Here is a 17887-nt window from a genome sequence, read left to right as displayed (position 1 = left end):
TGGTGGTTAAATTTGACATTTATAAATATTGTGCTGTGAACATACCCAGTATCCAGTTAGCTTTCTCTGACTGCATTTAGTGCTGTTTCTTGTATTATTCTTAGGCTAAGAATCTACTTTTTGCATCCATTGGCAGGATTTGATAGTTTTTGGTAAACACAAAATCCCAACTTCTAACAGTCCTTTACTCACACACAAAAATCATGGTGTACAGAAATTTCAGGATATATGGTGACAAAGTTTGGACAATGGATTCAGCAATGAAAGAATATTGAATTCAGTGTCTCACCAGTTGGACCTGCATCTTAAAGATTCCTCAAATTTCTCAAGACAGAACTGTGGTGGACCAACATTTTCAGTGAAACTATTTCTGATTCTCAGAACAACAAAGTAGGAAGAGTTATTTGTATGTAATTATTTCATGGGTTTTTGTACTTTGACACAACTATAAATGTGCTTAAAGAAGGCAGTTCTTTATGTGGACATTGGTTTGAACACTGAAAGTTTTAGCTTTTTCCTGTTGCAAGTTTTATGCATGTGCCCTTATTACACCCATGAACTAACTTACCCTGCAAAGTTTCTACCACTTAATGTGAGATTTTATCATGACACTATTGCTATTTTTCATATACAGAAAGTATTACAGTAATAATACAAAAAACTTCTCATCTATAGGTACCATCTATTGAAAGACGTATAGAGAGAATAAATAGTTTGTACACTCCTGTGTGTGCTAATTGGAGTGTAGAAGCAGCAAGAAAAGAAACTGGGAAAAGTTAACCTAAATTTCATTCGCTTTAGATTTTTCATAGTTTCTATCACACAAAATGAATAAGAACTAATTTGTATGACAGCAATGAACAGTCTTTATCCTTACCTCTCTTCCACAATAGAAATAAATAAATTCACGTAAAACTATACTTTTATAGTGTTTTATATCTAACAAAAATGGAAAACCTGGGGTGATTAAATGACTTTAATAGTATGTGGTGAAGCATCTTACACAAAGCAAACTTAATGTGAATGAGGCAGTTTGTACCTTATTGTGACAAATTGCTAAGAATTGCAAAATGTTACCCAGATTTCCTAGTATTTTCCACTTTGAGAATGGTTTTATTGCAAACTGCATTAACAATGCAGTTTAACTTGTAGTGACACATCTTAAAATTTACTCAGATTTCCTAGTATTTTCCACTTTGAGAATGGTTTTATTGCAAACTGTATTAACAATGCAGTTTAACTTGTAGTGACACATCTTAAAATTTACTCAGATTTCCTAGTATTTTCCACTTTGAGAATGGTTTTATTGCAAACTGTATTAACAATGCAGTTTAACTTGTAGTGACACATCTTAAAATTTACTCAGTGGATGCTGTATGTACTATTGTGTCCAGTTCAGATAGTTCATAGTTTATGCAGCAATAATGTCTGATAAACTGTTTTAATTTATGTTACCATCATTGAGAGCAATGTGAAGGGTTTGATTTGTTAGTGGCAACAAAGTGTGTGGCAACAAACTAGTTTGATGGTACTTTTGGAGTGATAGGAACTGTGGAATGTACGATCTGTACCAGGTCCTAAAACAATGATTGGGTTGTGTGTAAGTGTAATTGAAGTCACAAAATGAATTTTTTAAAAAAAGAAAACCTGTAGAAGTTTTTCAGCTGAAACTGACTACAGAAGTTATTTACAGATTGGTCTCCCACTTATTTTTAGGAATACTTTCTTTTTGGCTGCACATCGAGAAAGTGTAAGGTGACTCAGCTGTGCATGTGGGTGAAAAATAATGAGAATGCTTTTTCCATTTGAATGTGGCTTGTCTTGTTCTCTGTATAAAAAATAGTTGTTAAAATGACATGACATTGTTCCATTATTATTATTAGTCTCGATATTATAAATGGAATAAACATATTAACTGGTAATTTAGGTGAATATTCATATTCAAGTAACATGTAGTCTGAGATATAAACATAGACTATACCTGTAATAGTGCAGGGCAACACAGTTGATATTTACTCTTGCATCAGTCATACAACACTATGGATAGACTTCACAGTGTGAAGTTGTATGCAGCTTTATTTCTGAAGTGAGCAGAATGGCAGGAAACTAAGGTTTCTCATGGTTTAGTGCCATTTCTGGATATTTTATAGGCATGGGTATGTTGTATATATATATATATATATATATATATACACACACACACACACACACACACACACACACACACACAGAGAGAGTAATGTAACAGTTAACTTGTTTTTGATACACCTGTACACTTTCTGTCAACTAAGGTATTTACTAATAGTCCATATAGCCATGTGTGGATGATACTCTTAACTACTGTGCTGACATTTTGCACGTGTTTGGCCTCTCCACATAAGTCTTTTCCATCAAATATTGAAATGTTGCTTAAATAATGAGTGAGAAATTAACCTTTCATTCAGATTAATATCCAAATCACCATCTGGTTATGTAGGTTTGGGTTTTCCATGGTTTCCTGAAATTGAGGCAAACACCAACATGGTTCCTCAGAAAAAGAGGACAATTTCCTTTGGCTACCTTTGCACTATCAGATTTTGTTCTCTCTCTCTCTCTCTCTCTCTCTCTCTCTCTCTCTCTCTCTCTCTCTCTCTTTCTCTTTCATATGACCTCACCAGTAGGGCATTAAACTGTACTCTTCCTTCCATGTTTCAGTAGGAAAGTACCAAAGGAAAGTGTAGTGAGAGCTTTTACTGAAGTTCATAGTTTTACATTTTAATAAACAAACGTATATTTCTACTTCCGATGGTTTCATATGTGACACAGCTCATGTGGTTTCACACACAGATCATCATGCATACAGTGTATGTGTGATAACCACTGTGTGTGAATGTTAATATTGAATTCTTGACAAAGTTGACTACCACAATATAGTAAAAAGATCTGATTTGTCATAAGGGTTATTTTCAGTGCACTCAATGTTACAAAGCTTACTTACCTTCTGTCGCAGTCCGAGGACTGTGTCACAATATATACAGTCATACAGTCTACTGCAGCTTACAAGGGAACCTCCCCATCGCAACCCCCCCCCCCCCCCCCCCCCTCAGATTTAGTTATAAGTTGGCACAGTTGATAGGCCTTGAAAAACTGAACACAGATCAATCGAGAAAACAGGAAGAAGTTGTGTTGAACTGTGAAAAAAAATAAGCAAAACATACAAACTGAGTAGTCCATGTGCAAGATAGGCAACATCAAGGACGATGTCAGCTCAGGAGCGCTGGTCCCTAGGTCGCCGGCACGGTAGCTCAGCGTGTTCGGTCAGAGGGTAACGTGCCCTCTGTAATAAAAAAACTCAGTTAACAAATCAACAACGAACTTAAATGGATGTCTTACAACGTTCGCCCCGAGCAGATGCAACGAAATAAAGCGAACAAAAAAAAATGTTAGCGTGAGCAGCTGCAAAACGAGAGATCCTTGGTTCAAGTTTTCCCTCGAGTGAAAAGTTTACTTTATTTTCGCAAAGTTATGATCTGTCCGTTCGTTCATTTACGTCTCTGTTCACTGTAATAAGTTTAGTGTCTGTGTTTTGCGACCGCACCACAAAACCGTGCCATTAGTAGACTAAAGGACGTGCCTCTCCAATGGGAACCGAAAACATTTGATCGCAAGGTCATAGGTCAACCGATTCCTTCACAGGAAATCACGTGTGATATATTCTATACGACACTGGTGACGGCATGTGCGTCACATGACAGGAATATGTTGTGAATAGTGAACAGTGTTTTATTCGTCTCATAACATACAATTTCTAATAATATGATTAGTGTACTGGAGACACGTCAAAAAAATGGATAACACAACTTAGGCCTAATTGGTACAAAGAATTTTAACATTAATATAAACTTTTATTTTTCTTTCCTCCCTTTTGTGAAGGACAGCTACATTTACACACAAGACTATATGTAAATTTATCCTGGTCAAATGTTCAGTTCATCCTTCATGAACTCCACAACAGTGTAGTAGCAGCGTTTGACAAGTATATCATATAGCTTTGTTTTCAGTGTCTCTAGGTTCATACTCAGAACATTATTTCCTTTTAGCTTGTTATGAACTTTCATTGCCATATACTGAGGAGACTGCGCGTATAGGTTTAAGCGATGAGTGGGAAGCATAAAATTATCTTTGTTTCTCGTGTTATACGCGTGATTGAAACAGTTTTTCTCGAATGACAAAATTGCTATGTAGAAAGATGATATCATAGATGTATAAGGAGGGAACTGTTAATAACTGTTGTTTTTCAAATAGTGGGCGACATTATGTCCTTGGATGGGCAGTACACATGTTCCTTATTATTCTTTTCTGTAACTTTAGTATGCGCAATATATTGCTTGAATTTCCCCAAAAAATAATACCATAACTTACAACAGATTGTCGACCCATCTAACTTGTACACTTGGCGAATGGGTAAAAAGATTCTTCTACTTGCCCGATTTAGGTTTTCTTGTGAATGTGATAATCACTCCCAAAAAAGTGATCGCATCGGACGGACGGACGGACGGAAGGACAGATAATAATTGTGTTAAAATAAAAATTTTACTTTTCACTCGAGGGAAGACTTGAACCAAGGACCGTTCGTTCTGCAGCTGCTCACGCTAACCACGGTACCACGGGGCTCCTGAGATACATTATCCTTGATGTTGCAAATCTTGCGCATGGACTACTCAGTTTGTATATTTTGCTTATTTTTTTCATAGTTCCACACAACTACTTCCCGTTTTCTCGATTGATTTGTGTTCAGTTTTTCAAGGCCTATCCACTGTGCCAACTTATAACTAAATCTGAGGGGGGTACGATGGGGAGGTTCCCTTGTTAGTAGGTGAGCGTTAATGGAGTTCCGAACGGAAAGAGTAAGTGACCTATCAAAGATCTGTGAGTGGGCATGCTGGAAGAGCAGTTCTCGTGAAAGGTTTGTATCCGGGTTAGCGTGCTCGGTCGTCATACAGATTCATATTGTCATTGCTCAACAGTAACTTAGTGACGATGGTTGCGTAAATAATCTTTCAAACATAGTTAAGTAATTTGAGTGTCAATTTGTGTTCAATTTATAGGACAAGACATGTCCGACAGGCCACCCGGAACGAATAAATATATTTAATATATCAGTATGCTGTTTCCGCTACGTTCTAGTGGGCAATGTGGCGAATTTTCTGACGTAAGTAGGCAAGGCTGCTGTGATTTAAACACAACATAATTGGCAGAGCATTGGAACTACAAAAAATACTCATTAGGATGAAATACAGAATAAATTATTTCCTATTAATCAGTAAATATATGTTCACAAATGCAGTTTATGCAGTGGTACTATAGTTACACGATGTAATGCCGGTGGAATTCGAGCGAATTAATTTTTGTGGTGTAGTACGCTGAATCGGAGCATGCAGTAGTATACACAAGTGTATCGTCGAGTCACTATTAACAGCAGAAGTTCGGTTTCGTTTATTATAGTGTCTGTAAACATTAGAGGAAATTATACACACTGCAACATCAGTTTATGGAACACTTGGCTGAGGTGCCATTGCTAAGATCGTGCTCTAAATTTCACACTCGTTTCAGAACGAAGTCTTTCTAGCAGTTTTATTTCAATGTACAGTTTCCTTCATCCCATTAAAAGTTCAAAACAACGGGTTCTGGACATTGCTTTATTATGAAAAATATTTGATTTCACACTCTATATTATTTCCGAAAACTAGGAATAGTTATTGCGATGTATAACGTTTTGTGACAATTAAAAGCATTTAAAATGTAACAAAATTAATGGCGCTTTGCGAGGCTTTTGTTCAGAAAACGTTTGAATCACGCTATCGAAATCAAGTTGTCTGCTAAATTAGACGGAGTTGCCAAGGCCCCAAATCTGAAAGAAATTGTTAATGCATAATTGATACAGACAGTTCTTAACACAAACCAGAATGCTGAATGATGTTTCTCCTTCAACTACAGTCATTGGACAAGTGCAAAAGAAACGCAAAACTAGATATACATTCAGAAATAAGTTTGAAATTTTAATATTCTGCATTTTATTCGAGAGGTCTAACAGTTCCAAAGTAATGTCTTCAAAGTTTGAAGTATGAATTGTTTTTAGATATGTATTTTCTTCTTCTGAATCTGTTGTGGCATTATTATAGTAATCATTGATAAATAACTTGCATGCCTCAGCGACCTGATTAATCTTAGTGTTTCCATAAAATTCCAAATGTGTCATCGTCATTGCTACATTCTGGGACCCTGTCATATAATTTTTTCCACTTTAATTAATACGAATATTCTGATTCTGAAGAGAAGTATGAATGAATGTCTCAGCGTAACTGGAAAGAAGTTGGGAACAAAACAAAATAATCCTTGCTGAGTTACACTCAAAACTAACCATTCATGGGGCGCACATTCATTGTTCAGAAGTTTACACTGAAGTAGAGGTGTAGGAAATACATGGGAATTGACATCTGCTGGAAAATGTTTTGGACGGTTAAGTGAGCCACATTTTATTACCTTTTGTATTCCCTTAGTTGTAGAATTTAAGGTGCTTAAAGTTCCAACATCAAAACCGTTGGGAACACTTATAACTAGATCCGCAATGTTGTTGATCTAAAAGTGTTTCACAATATACTTACGAGGTGCATTCAAGTTCTAAAGCCTTCGACTTTTTTTCTCCGGACTGGAAACATGCGCATTGTTTTAAAATGAGGCCGCGTTCATTGTCAATACGTCCCAGAGATGGCAGCACCGTATGGCAGATGGAATTTTACCGCCAGCGGCGAGAATGAGAACTGTTTTAAATACTTAAAATGGCGACGTTTTCCTTACTTGAACAGTGTGCAATCATTCGTTTTCTGAATTTGCGTGGTGTGAAACCAATTGAAATTCATCGACAGTTGAAGGAGACATGTGGTGATGGAGTTATGGATGTGTCGAAAGTGCGTTCGTGGGTGCGACAGTTTAATGAAGGCAGAACATCGTGTGACAACAAACCGAAACAACCTCGGGCTCGCACAAGCCAGTCTGACGACATGATCGAGAAAGTGGAATGACTGTTGAACAGATCGCCTCCAGAGTTGGCATTTCTGTGGGTTCTGTGCACAAAATCCTGCATGACGACCTGAAAATGCGAAAAGTGTCATCCAGGTGGGTGCCACGAATGCTGACAGATGACCACTTGGCTGCCCATGTGGCATGTTGCCAATCAATGTTGATGCGCAACGACAGCATGAATGGGACTTTCTTTTCATCGGTTGTGACAATGGATGAGACATGGATGCCATTTTCCAATCCAGAAACAAAGCGCCAGTCAGCTCAATGGAAGCACACAGATTCACTGCCACCAAAAAAATTTCAGGTAACCGCCAGTGCTGAAAAAATGATGGTGTCCATGTTCTGGGACAGCGAGGGCGTAATCCTTACCCATTGCGTTCCAAAGGGCACTACAGTAACAGGTGCATCCTACGAAAATGTTTTGAAGAACAAATTCCTTCCTGCACTGCAACAAAAACGTCTGGGAAGGGCTGCGCGTGTGCTGTTTCACCAAGACCACGCACCCGCACATCGAGCTAACGTTACGCAACAGTTTCTTCGTGATAACAAATTTGAAGTGATTCCTTATGCTCTCTACTCACCTGACCTGGCTCCTAGTGACTTTTGGCTTTTTCCAACAATGAAAGACACTCTCCGTGGTCGCACATTCACCAGCCGTGCTGCTATTGCCTCAGCGATTTTCCAGTGGTCAAAACAGACTCCTAAAGAAGCCTTCGCCGCTGCCATGGAATCATGGCGTCAGCGTTGTGAAAAATGTGTACGTCTGCAGGGCGATTACGTCGAGAAGTAACGCCAGTTTCATCGATTTCGGGTGAGTAGTTAATTAGAAAAAAAATCGGAGGCCTTAGAACTTGAATGCACCTCGTAAAACACTATAAGCCGAAATCTTAATAAAATGCATTATAAAATGAAGAAGATTATCGTATGGTAAAATGTTTGAAAATTACATCATAAATTAATATCGTAAGTATAAACTTAAAATGGAAACAATGAGGGCCTTTAATGCTTTAAGTAACGTTTTTAATACGCCTTAGTGTGAGTTGAATTGCAATGTCATTCTCAAGCTGTTGAACGTGAAAGAAGTCGGTTATTAGCCAACACGGTTTTATACATCAAAAAGCACAGCTGACGAGATCAGAACCTACTCATTCCTATGCATGGATAGTTTTTACCTCAGATTATGAGATCTGACACAAAATGTTGTACTTGATATTTTTGTCAAGCAATAGTTTCAGTATTTTCTGAAAACTTTCTTTCAGTATAGATGCAATAATTGTAGCAATTTTACCACAGCTGTCAGTGATTACGATCTAACACTGTGTGGCGTTGTAGTAGCCCCCACGCAGTGAACTACTTATTGTTTGACCTTCAGCTGTGGCTTTAATTTCATTTCATATTCGCTGCTATAACAAAGTGTAACACCTGAACTTGAACGGCACTGTTTTGCGCATTCGCGAAACCTTCTTACTTCCGTGCGTAGTTTACATCACAGCAAGTGGTCAAAAAGTAACACGAGCTGGACATTTCACCACCGCGTGAGATCGCCCCGCCCCCTCCCCCTCCCCCATATTCCGCTTCCGCTCCCTGTGGCGGCAATGCTGCTTACCCCTTTCTTCCATAAGCAACACATTGCACATTGCTGTGCCTCAAGGAAACGGGGGAGGGAGGGGGGGACGACGGCACTGGCCGCGAGATGGGGAACTCTGCGGGGAGACAACACGCTGGCATTATAGCCGCTCACTCATGTTCGCTAACCGCCAATCAAAGTGTAATGAATCAATGCACTGGAAATGACACTGCACCGCCCACTGTTAGTTTGCATACGTTGGGAGTTGTTTCAACGACGACGACTTCCGATATATACGGATAAATACTGGATGGGAGGCTGGGGCCAAACTGCAGCTGCCAGACGGTAAATAAAATCCGTGCCGTTTCTTGAACATCACTTGAATGATTTCTGTTTCCTGTACTGCCAATGGACACTGCAAAGGCACATAACGGAAGCTATATACAGCGGTGCATTCGAGAAGATAACTTTATACGAACAGGCAAATTAATGAATAGTAATTATTCCACAGTCACATAAGAAATTCATCTTCGCCGTTTTCCACTGCTGCAGCTTGGGCATCAGGTGACTGGTTTTGTCGTTTTGTTTATCATTTTACATTGAGAGGCTGAATAAACTTGTCTGACCTTTTTCCCTTTCTGCTTCCCGAGACGTGTGTTTAGATTCCACAATATTAATATCACTTTCATCAAGAGTGCACTCTTGTACAACGAAGCCAAAACTGTCCAAAGTTTGTAAAAAAAATCGTCAGTGTTGCAAACTCAAGACACACTGCGGTCTGCTTTGGTATCGCTACGTATGAGACCCTGGGACTTATTATACAGTATAGCTACTCTCCGGTAGTTCCCACGCCCTGGGTGTAGCTGACAGGTAACAGGTGTCTGTGATCTTTAGGAACAGCAAAGGGGATCCCAGAGACGGCGTAGTGACAGTAATTCCTTACATCGACAATAGTGGATGCTATCTGCCATTGACGCGAAGAGAACTGGGGGATAGTGATGGAAAGAATCTTATTAACCAGGTATTTGGCTACTTGTCGGCCACAGTTATAATCACTTTTTTTTAAAAGTTACTGATAACCGTTAAACAAAGTAAAGCAAGCAGTGCTATTTTAATAAAAATCCCAAGGCAACAGTCACGTGACGCGAGAAGCGGTACAACATTACTAGCTAATAACGTTGTCCTATGTGACGTCCATGCACAGTACTTAGACTAGCCTATTAGACGGCGCTCGGTGCACGATTCATTTTTACTTCGTAGAACAGTCAGTTTAAAAGTGAACTACCATGTGCAAACTTACGTTGGTGGAGGTGAACTATAATATTGCTGATTTGGCAACACTGACCTCTGTTATGAGCCGATGACTGATGAATGTTGCAATCTTTAGAAATGTTCTGAAACCCAACATGGTACAAAATTAGTTTTACAATAGCAGTCTGATATTGTCCAGCTGTGCACCCTGAGAAATCCAGACCCTTGACAGACTTCGGCCACGCATGAGGCTTGGGTCCCGGTGATTCCCTCTCCTCCCACCCTCGACTTGCCTGTACTAAAGTAATTTTTAACGTTTATAGCTGCAGAACTATGACTCCGAAGTTTTTAAATGGAACTATATACGTTTTCTGCGAAATTATACATACAATTTCTGGAACTTGATCAAATAAGCGAACAGCAGCACAAAATAGTGCCCCATTTTTAGGGGAGAGGTTCCAAAACGTCTGGCTTACTGTAACAAACGTGGATACTGTTCGCTTGTTTACCTGTGCGCTCGAAGCCCAACGGTCTGTTCACAGCAGAGAGTTTGTTCGGGAACTGTCGGAGAAGTGGATGTGGTTTCCGTTTATGGTCAATGTCACCAAACCTTAAAGCGCTCTTCTGAGCGTACCAAGCCCTCACTTTCTGCCTTTGCAAACATTACAAAAACAAATCAAGAAATTGGAGTTTTGAAGGATAAAATGCACCAATGAAAAAGAAAAGCATCTGATGAGTGAAATGCAACTAATATTTTTGCTGCGGTGACGCAAAATCCATGTCACTACGATGCAGCTTAAATGCGACCAGCCAAAGGAATGTTCTGTTACTACTACATTCCAACGCATTTCATATTTTCCATACTTCGCTTCATCAACCTGATGATGCAACTTTTGGTTGCGAAACGATTGTACTAATAAAGGATTATTCAACAGCTGCTCCAGTTTTAGCAAGAATTCACGGCAATAACTTTCTAAGTCGGTTGTTGCAGTTTCCAGTTTGTATTTACGAAAACTGCAAAGGTTTGCGTCGTTTCTATGCAAGATTTTGTTTACAGATAGAGTGTAGTACACAAGCTGTGGACAAATCAGTCTTAGCAATCTGGACTGCTGAGAACTTGAAAATCCACGCTGGCTGAGAAAACTGGATAAACGACGTTGGCCTGGCAGCCTGTGTTGTGGGCTTTTTCAAGACTCGCATCTTTGGTGCCTGTTGTATCGAATAGGTCTCTAAATAGCCACAAGTATCTACAATTGTTAACAGATGTGCTGCAGCAGTTAATTGAAGACATCCTACCGGTCATAAGGCAGTCCATTTGGTACCAAGATGACGGATGTCCTGCCCATTCCTCACCTTAACAACACATGTAGAGATAGCTGAGTCGGTCATTTGGGAAATACAAAAAGGGCTGCACACTAACCAAACTTAAAACCTCTGGGCGTTTCTTTGAGGGAAAAATCAAAACTAGAGTTCTACTAGGAAACACTACCGGCTTCCAAAGCCTTGAAATGTATAACATTGGCCTGTGCTGTAATAAGTCCAGATGAAATTCAAGACGCAATGGTATCAGTCCGAAATCGCTGTATAACATGTATCAATTCTCAATGTCAACATTTCAAGCACTTGACGTTATATTAATAGTAATAAACACACGAACACTATCTGAGTTATGTTGGTATAGTATAGTAGTGCATACATTTGAGTGACTTCTCCTCCTGAAAACAGGACGGCAGTTAGCGGCGCTGTTATCTTGTTATTACGTGATCAAGTTCGATATATTTTAAGTCGTTGAAGTCCTTTGCGGAAGCGTTTCCCAAATGGCACTAAAATAAGATAAGACAGGCGGTGTGCAGTTATGACGATTAAAAATTACTTTGTTACGCCAGCGAATTCGCCACAATGTCCACTACACCTTAGTGTAAAGCTCGCCTCTTCTATTTATTAACTCGTTCTGTATATCTTTTGGGACCTTTGTTAGCTGCCTCAACGTATATGAACACAAAAGGTGGAAACAGATAAGCAAAGAATATCTGTTAAAAATGTAATCATATGTGTGGACTATAATGTCAAACTGATTTTTGACAGAAATGACACTCCCACTTGGACTGTTACGCGACTGCAGTTTCCACTGTCGTATCATTCCCAAGGTATAGCACGCTATGGACTGCATCAGTAGATTCTGATTGTAAAGTAATAAATTTAATAGGAGTCTAGACCGAATAACAAAGAGTTGAAGACAAGTGAGCCGCCAGCTCCGGATGGAATCCCAGTTTGGTCTTACAAAGAGGACTCCACTCTAGGGCATTGGCGAATCTCTCGCCCAGCGCACAGTCACAAGCAACTGGAAAAACGCACAGGTGACTCCAGTGTAAAACAACGATTCCCCAAAATTACAGACCAATATCCGTAACATGTGTTTGCTGCCGAATTCTTGAACGTATTCTCAGTTCGAAGATAAATTTCCTTGAGACCGAAAAGCTTGTGTTCACGAAGCAGCATTGTTTTCGCTCGTGCAAAACTCTGCTTGCCTTTCCCTCACTTGATTTACATTGATCAGCCAGAATATTATGACCACCGACCGACTAGCGATATAAACCTTTCTAAGCGAAAGCAGCATCACCTGGCAAGGAATGACTGCCAATCAAACACACGCACGGTGCATGTTGTATCAGTGAGCGTGCTGTCCGTGTGTAGGATGGGGAAGGCACACGATCTGTTGGAGCTTGACTGAGGGCACACTGTGATGGCCCAGAGGTTTGGCACGAGCATGTCGGAAACTGCACTTGTCGGGTGTTCGAGGATTGCTGTGATGTCTTCAACATGTGGCGAAACCAGAGTGAAACCACATCCAGATGTTGTGTGGTTCTGCAGACACCCTCATTACAGATGTCGGACGTCGTAGGCTGGACAGACGAGTAAAACAGGACAGGTGGTGAATTGTGGCGGAATTAATGTCAGACTTTAATGTCGGGCAGAGTGCAAGTTTCTGAACACACAGTGCACCCAGCACTCCTAACGATGGGCCTGCGCAGCCAACGACCCATGCATGTGTTATTGTTGACAGCACGATATCGGCAGCTACGACTGAAATGGTCACATGACCATCGGCACTGGACGTTGTCGCTGTGGCAGAGAGTTGCATAGTCTGATGAATCCTGATACTTTCATTATCTGAATCCCGATACTTTCATTATAGTGCTGATGGGAGGGCACAAACCCGTCGTCTTCCAGGGGAACAGCTCCTTGACACCTGTACTGCAGGTCGGGGACAATGTGGCAGCTCCTCCGTTATCCTCTGGGGAACATTCACGTGGGCATCTGTGGGTTTAGTGGAGCTCGTGCAAGACACCATGACGGCCAAGGAGTATCATACCCTGGTTGCAGACCTCATACTCCCATTCATGACGAACGTGTTTCCTAAAGGCTGTGGCATTTTTCATCAAGAAAATGTGCCATGTCACAATGTCAGGAGTGTGATGGAGTTGTAAATAGTCTTCACGGGTTTGCCACCGGATCACGTTGTGCAAATTCCGGCGGAAAACCTGTGAAGACTATTTACAACACATCTGCTGGGAAAGCTTCAAGAGTCACATGTGATGGAGTTGTTTGAGGAACACAGTGGCGAAGTCCAGTTGATGTGCTGACCTAGCAACTCGCCATACCTGAACCCAACCTAACCCATCTGGGATGTGACTGAACGTGGTGTGAGAGCTTATCGCCCCTCGCTGGAATTTACGGGAATTAGATGGCTTGGGTGTGTAGATGTGGTGCCAACTCCCTCCAGCGACTTACCAAGGCCTCATGTCATGACGTGTGCCACAGGTGGACGTACTGGCTATTACTTAGGTGAATGTAATACTCTGGCTGATCAGTGTACTTCGAACAATGAATGAAGGGCAATAGGCAGATTCCATATTTCTAGATTTCCGAAAATCATTTGACACAGTGCCCCACTGCAGACCGTTAATGAAGGTACGAAATATGGAATAGGTTCCCAGATATGTGAGTGGCTTGAAGACTTCTTAGGAAATAGAACCCAGTATGATGTCCTCGATGGCGAGTGTTCGCCAGAGACAAGGATATCGTCAGGAGTGCCCAGGAAGTCTGATACGACTGCTATTATTTTCTATACACGTAAATGAACTGGTGGACAGGTTGAGAAGCAAATCTACTATTGTATGGTGATGCTGTTGTGGTGTACCGGAAGGTGGTGTCATTGCGTGATTGTAGGAGGATACAAGATCACTCGAACAAAATTTCTGGTTGGTGAGATGAATGGGAGCGAGCTAAAATGTAGGAAAGTGTAAGTTAATGCAAATGAGGAGAAAAAAACAAACACATGATGTTCAAATACAGAATTAATAGATTCCTGCTGCACACAGTCACATCGTTTAAATATCTGGACTTGACGCTGAAAATCTATATGAAATGGGATGAGGATGCAAGGACTGTGGTAGAGAAGGCGAACGGTCAACTTTTATTTATTGGGAGAATTTCAGGAAAGTGTGGTTCATCTATATAGGAGATTGCGTGTAGCATACTAGTGTAACCCATTCTTGAGTACTGCTTGAGTGCTTTGGATCCCTATGAGGTCGGGCTAAGAAAAGACATTGAAATACACTATTGGCCATTAAAATTGCTACACCACGAAGATGACGTGCTACCGACGCGAAATTTAACCGACAGGAAGAAGATGCTGTGCTATGCAAATGATTAGCTTTTCAGAGCATTCACACAATGTTGGCGCCGGTGGCGACACCTGCAACGTGCTGACATGAGGAAAGTTTCCAACCGATTTCTCACACACAAACAGCAGTTGACCGGCGTTGCCTGGTGAAAGGTCGTTGTGATGCCTTGTGTAAGGAGAAATGCGTACCATCACGTTTCCTACTTTGATAAAGGTCGGATTATAGCCTATCGCGATTGCGGTTTATCGTATCGCTACATTGCTGCTCGCGTTGGTCGAGATGCAATGACTGTTAGCAGAATACGGAATCGGTGGGTTCAGGAGGGTAATTCGGAACGCCGTGTTGCATCCCAACGGCCTCGTATCACTAGCAGTCGAGATGACAGGCATCTTATCCGCATGGCTGTAACGGATCGTGCAGCCACGTCTCGATCCCTGAGTCAACAGATGGGAACGTTTGCAAGACAACAACCATCTGCACGAACAGTTCGACGACGTTTGCAGCAGCATGGACTGTCAACTCGGAGACCATGGCTGCAGTTACCCTTGACGCTGCATCACAGACAGGAGCGCCTGTGATGGTGTACTCAACGACGAACCTGGGTGCACGAATGGCAAAACGTCATTTTTCGGATGAATCCAGGTTCTGTTTACAGCATCATGGTGGTCGCATCCGTGTTTGGCGACATCGCGGTGAACGCACATTGGAAGTGTGTATTCGTAATCGCCATACTGGCGTAGGGCAACGGCCGTGCCGCAGTGGATACACCGGTTCCCGTAAGATCATCGAAGTTAAGCGCTGTCGGGCGTGGCCGGCACTTGGATGGGTGACCATCCGGCCGCCATGCGCTGTTGCCATTTTTCGGGGTGCACTCAGCCTCGTGATGCCAACTGAGGAGCTACTTGACCGAATAGTAGCGGCTCCGGTCAAAGAAAACCATCACAACGACCGGGAGAGCGGTGTGCTGACCACACGCCCCTTCTATCCGCATCCTCATCTGAGGATGATACGGCGGTCGGATGGTCCCGGTGGGCCACTTGTGGCCTGAAGACGGAGTGCTTATACTGGCGTATCACCTGGCGTGATGGTATGGGGTGCCATTGGTTACACGTCTCGGTCACCTCTTGTTCGCATTGACGGCACTTTGAACAGTGGACGTTACGTTTCAGATGGGCTACGACCCGTGGCTCTACCCTTCATTCGATCCCTGTGAAACCCTAAATTTCAGCTGGATAATGCATGACCGCATGCTGCAAGTCCTGTACGGGCCTTTCTGGATACAGAAAATGTTCGACTGCTGCCCCGGCCAGCACATTCTCCAGATCTCCCACCCATTGAAAACGTCTGGTCAATGTTGGCCGAGCAACTGGCTCGACACAATACGCCAGTCACTACTCTTGATGAACTGTGGTATCGTGTTGAAGCTGCATGGGCAGCTGTACGTGTATACGCCATCCAAGCTCTGACTCAATGCCCAGGCGTATCAAAGACGTTATTACGACCAGAGGTGGTTGTTCTGGGTACTGATTTCTCAGGATCTATGCACCCAAATTACGTGAAAATGTAGTCAATCATCTGCATTTCTTCTTGGTGTAGCAATTTTAATGGCCAGTAGTGTATTTCAGAAGCGTGCAGGTAGATTTGTTACCGGTTGATTCGATCATTGCGCGAGTGTTGCGGAGATGTTTCGTGAACTCAAATGAGAATCCCTGGAGGGAAGACGACTTTCTTTTTGGAAGGACCATGAAGATAAGATGTGAGAAATTAGGGCATGTTCGGAGGCATGTAGACAGTCCTCGTTCTATTTGCGAGTGAAACAGGAAAGGAAATTAGTAGTAGTGGTACAGGGTGCCCTTCGCCACGCACCGTAAGGTGGCTTGTGGCGTATGTATGTATGCCGAAAATAAATACATAAGTGCTCAAAGTATCCGGACGCCTCATTGATCGCGCGATGTTAACAACAGGCTTGCATCAGAGCGTAGATAAGGGCAGGCACAATGCGTCACCATTATAGATACGTTTCCTGCCTGTTAGTGGGAGGCGCTGAGTTTGCAGGTTGGCAGCTTGTCTGGAAAACATGGATAATTGGGAATTCTCAGGGAAGTTGAGTTTACTGGAAAAGCCTTGGAAATCCGAGAGAATTCTGAGACTAGTGGGAATTGAACCGTTCTTTGAAGGAAAGGAATGTTGTGAGTCATTTTGTTGCAAATCATTGACGCTCTGTTTCGGAAATTATCGGATGTGGAGTTGCGTAAGGAAAGAATATTTATTAGTTGTATGACTAACTGCAAGGGACAGTCGAATGAAAGCGATAGAACTGACAACTATTGGGAATCAGGAAGGAACAGCGCGAACATTCACTGCTGTGCTATTTGTCTGACAGACGCGCTCGACGTGAGGTCAGCCAGTGGTGTGTGCGTACGACTTCACTATGGAGACTGAGGAAGAGGAACAGCGAGGTACAGTGCGGTTCTTGACTACGGATGGAGTGCCAGGAGGTGAAATTAATGCCCCAAATATCCGCTGTTTATGGCGAACACAGTATTTCAACGGACGACGGCATTCAGTTGCAGGATAACGCCCGTCCACATGTTGGCAAGATTGGTTCAAATGGTTCAAATGGCTCTGAGCACTATGGGACTTAACATCTATGGTCATCAGTCCCCTAGAACTTAGAACTACTTAAACCTAACTAACCTAAGGACATCACACAACACCCAGTCATCACGAGGCAGAGAAATGTTGGCAAGATTGTTTCGACTCACAGAAAATGTTTCGCTGAGAAGCCCTTACACATCCTCCAGATAGTGACGATCTCTCCCCCATGCGATTCCCATATTTTTGGAGCCCCGAAGAAAGACATTCGTGACCGTCGGTTTGCTTTGGACGAAGAGGTGCATACCTAGGTACAATCATGGTTCTGTAGGCAACTACAACCATCTTTGCCTGAAGCCATTGACCCTCTTGTCTCACAGTGGGCTGAATGTATTAACAATTATGGCGATTACATGTGAAATGATAAACAGTTTACTTAGTTTTCATCCATCTGTCTTATTTTCATTTGACTCCCTCTTATAATACCTATAAGTTCCAAATTACATACACACAAAAGGAAAAAAATTGCAGATCACAAACTTTACAAAGAAAAATTAAAAATCACTAATTACACAAAAACTTAATGCAATCACAAATTCTACGAAAAAATTAACTGACACGGCACTCCAAACTCAAAGATGTATATCAGTATTTGATATCCTATTAATAGCTTCACCTGGAGGCTTTGGAACGTCACTCCTTTTCCCTGAGTATCTTCTCTTGG

At 41.8% G+C, this 17887-nt stretch overlaps 1 protein-coding gene and 1 pseudogene across 1 annotated transcript in view; both read left to right on the top strand.

Moving 5' to 3' along the window:
* The window catches only part of LOC124722970, a 464760-nt gene that overhangs the window by 9549 nt on the left and 437324 nt on the right, over positions 1 to 17887 (top strand). The window lies entirely within an intron of this gene.
* Positions 15309 to 15425, top strand: LOC124724025 (annotated as a pseudogene).

The sequence above is a fragment of the Schistocerca piceifrons genome, chromosome X (genome assembly GCF_021461385.2).
Source record: "Schistocerca piceifrons isolate TAMUIC-IGC-003096 chromosome X, iqSchPice1.1, whole genome shotgun sequence".
In the NCBI taxonomy this organism is placed as follows: Eukaryota; Metazoa; Arthropoda; class Insecta; order Orthoptera; family Acrididae; genus Schistocerca; species Schistocerca piceifrons.
Note: the sequence above shows the minus strand (reverse complement) of the source record. Positions and strands in the feature narration are given on the sequence as shown.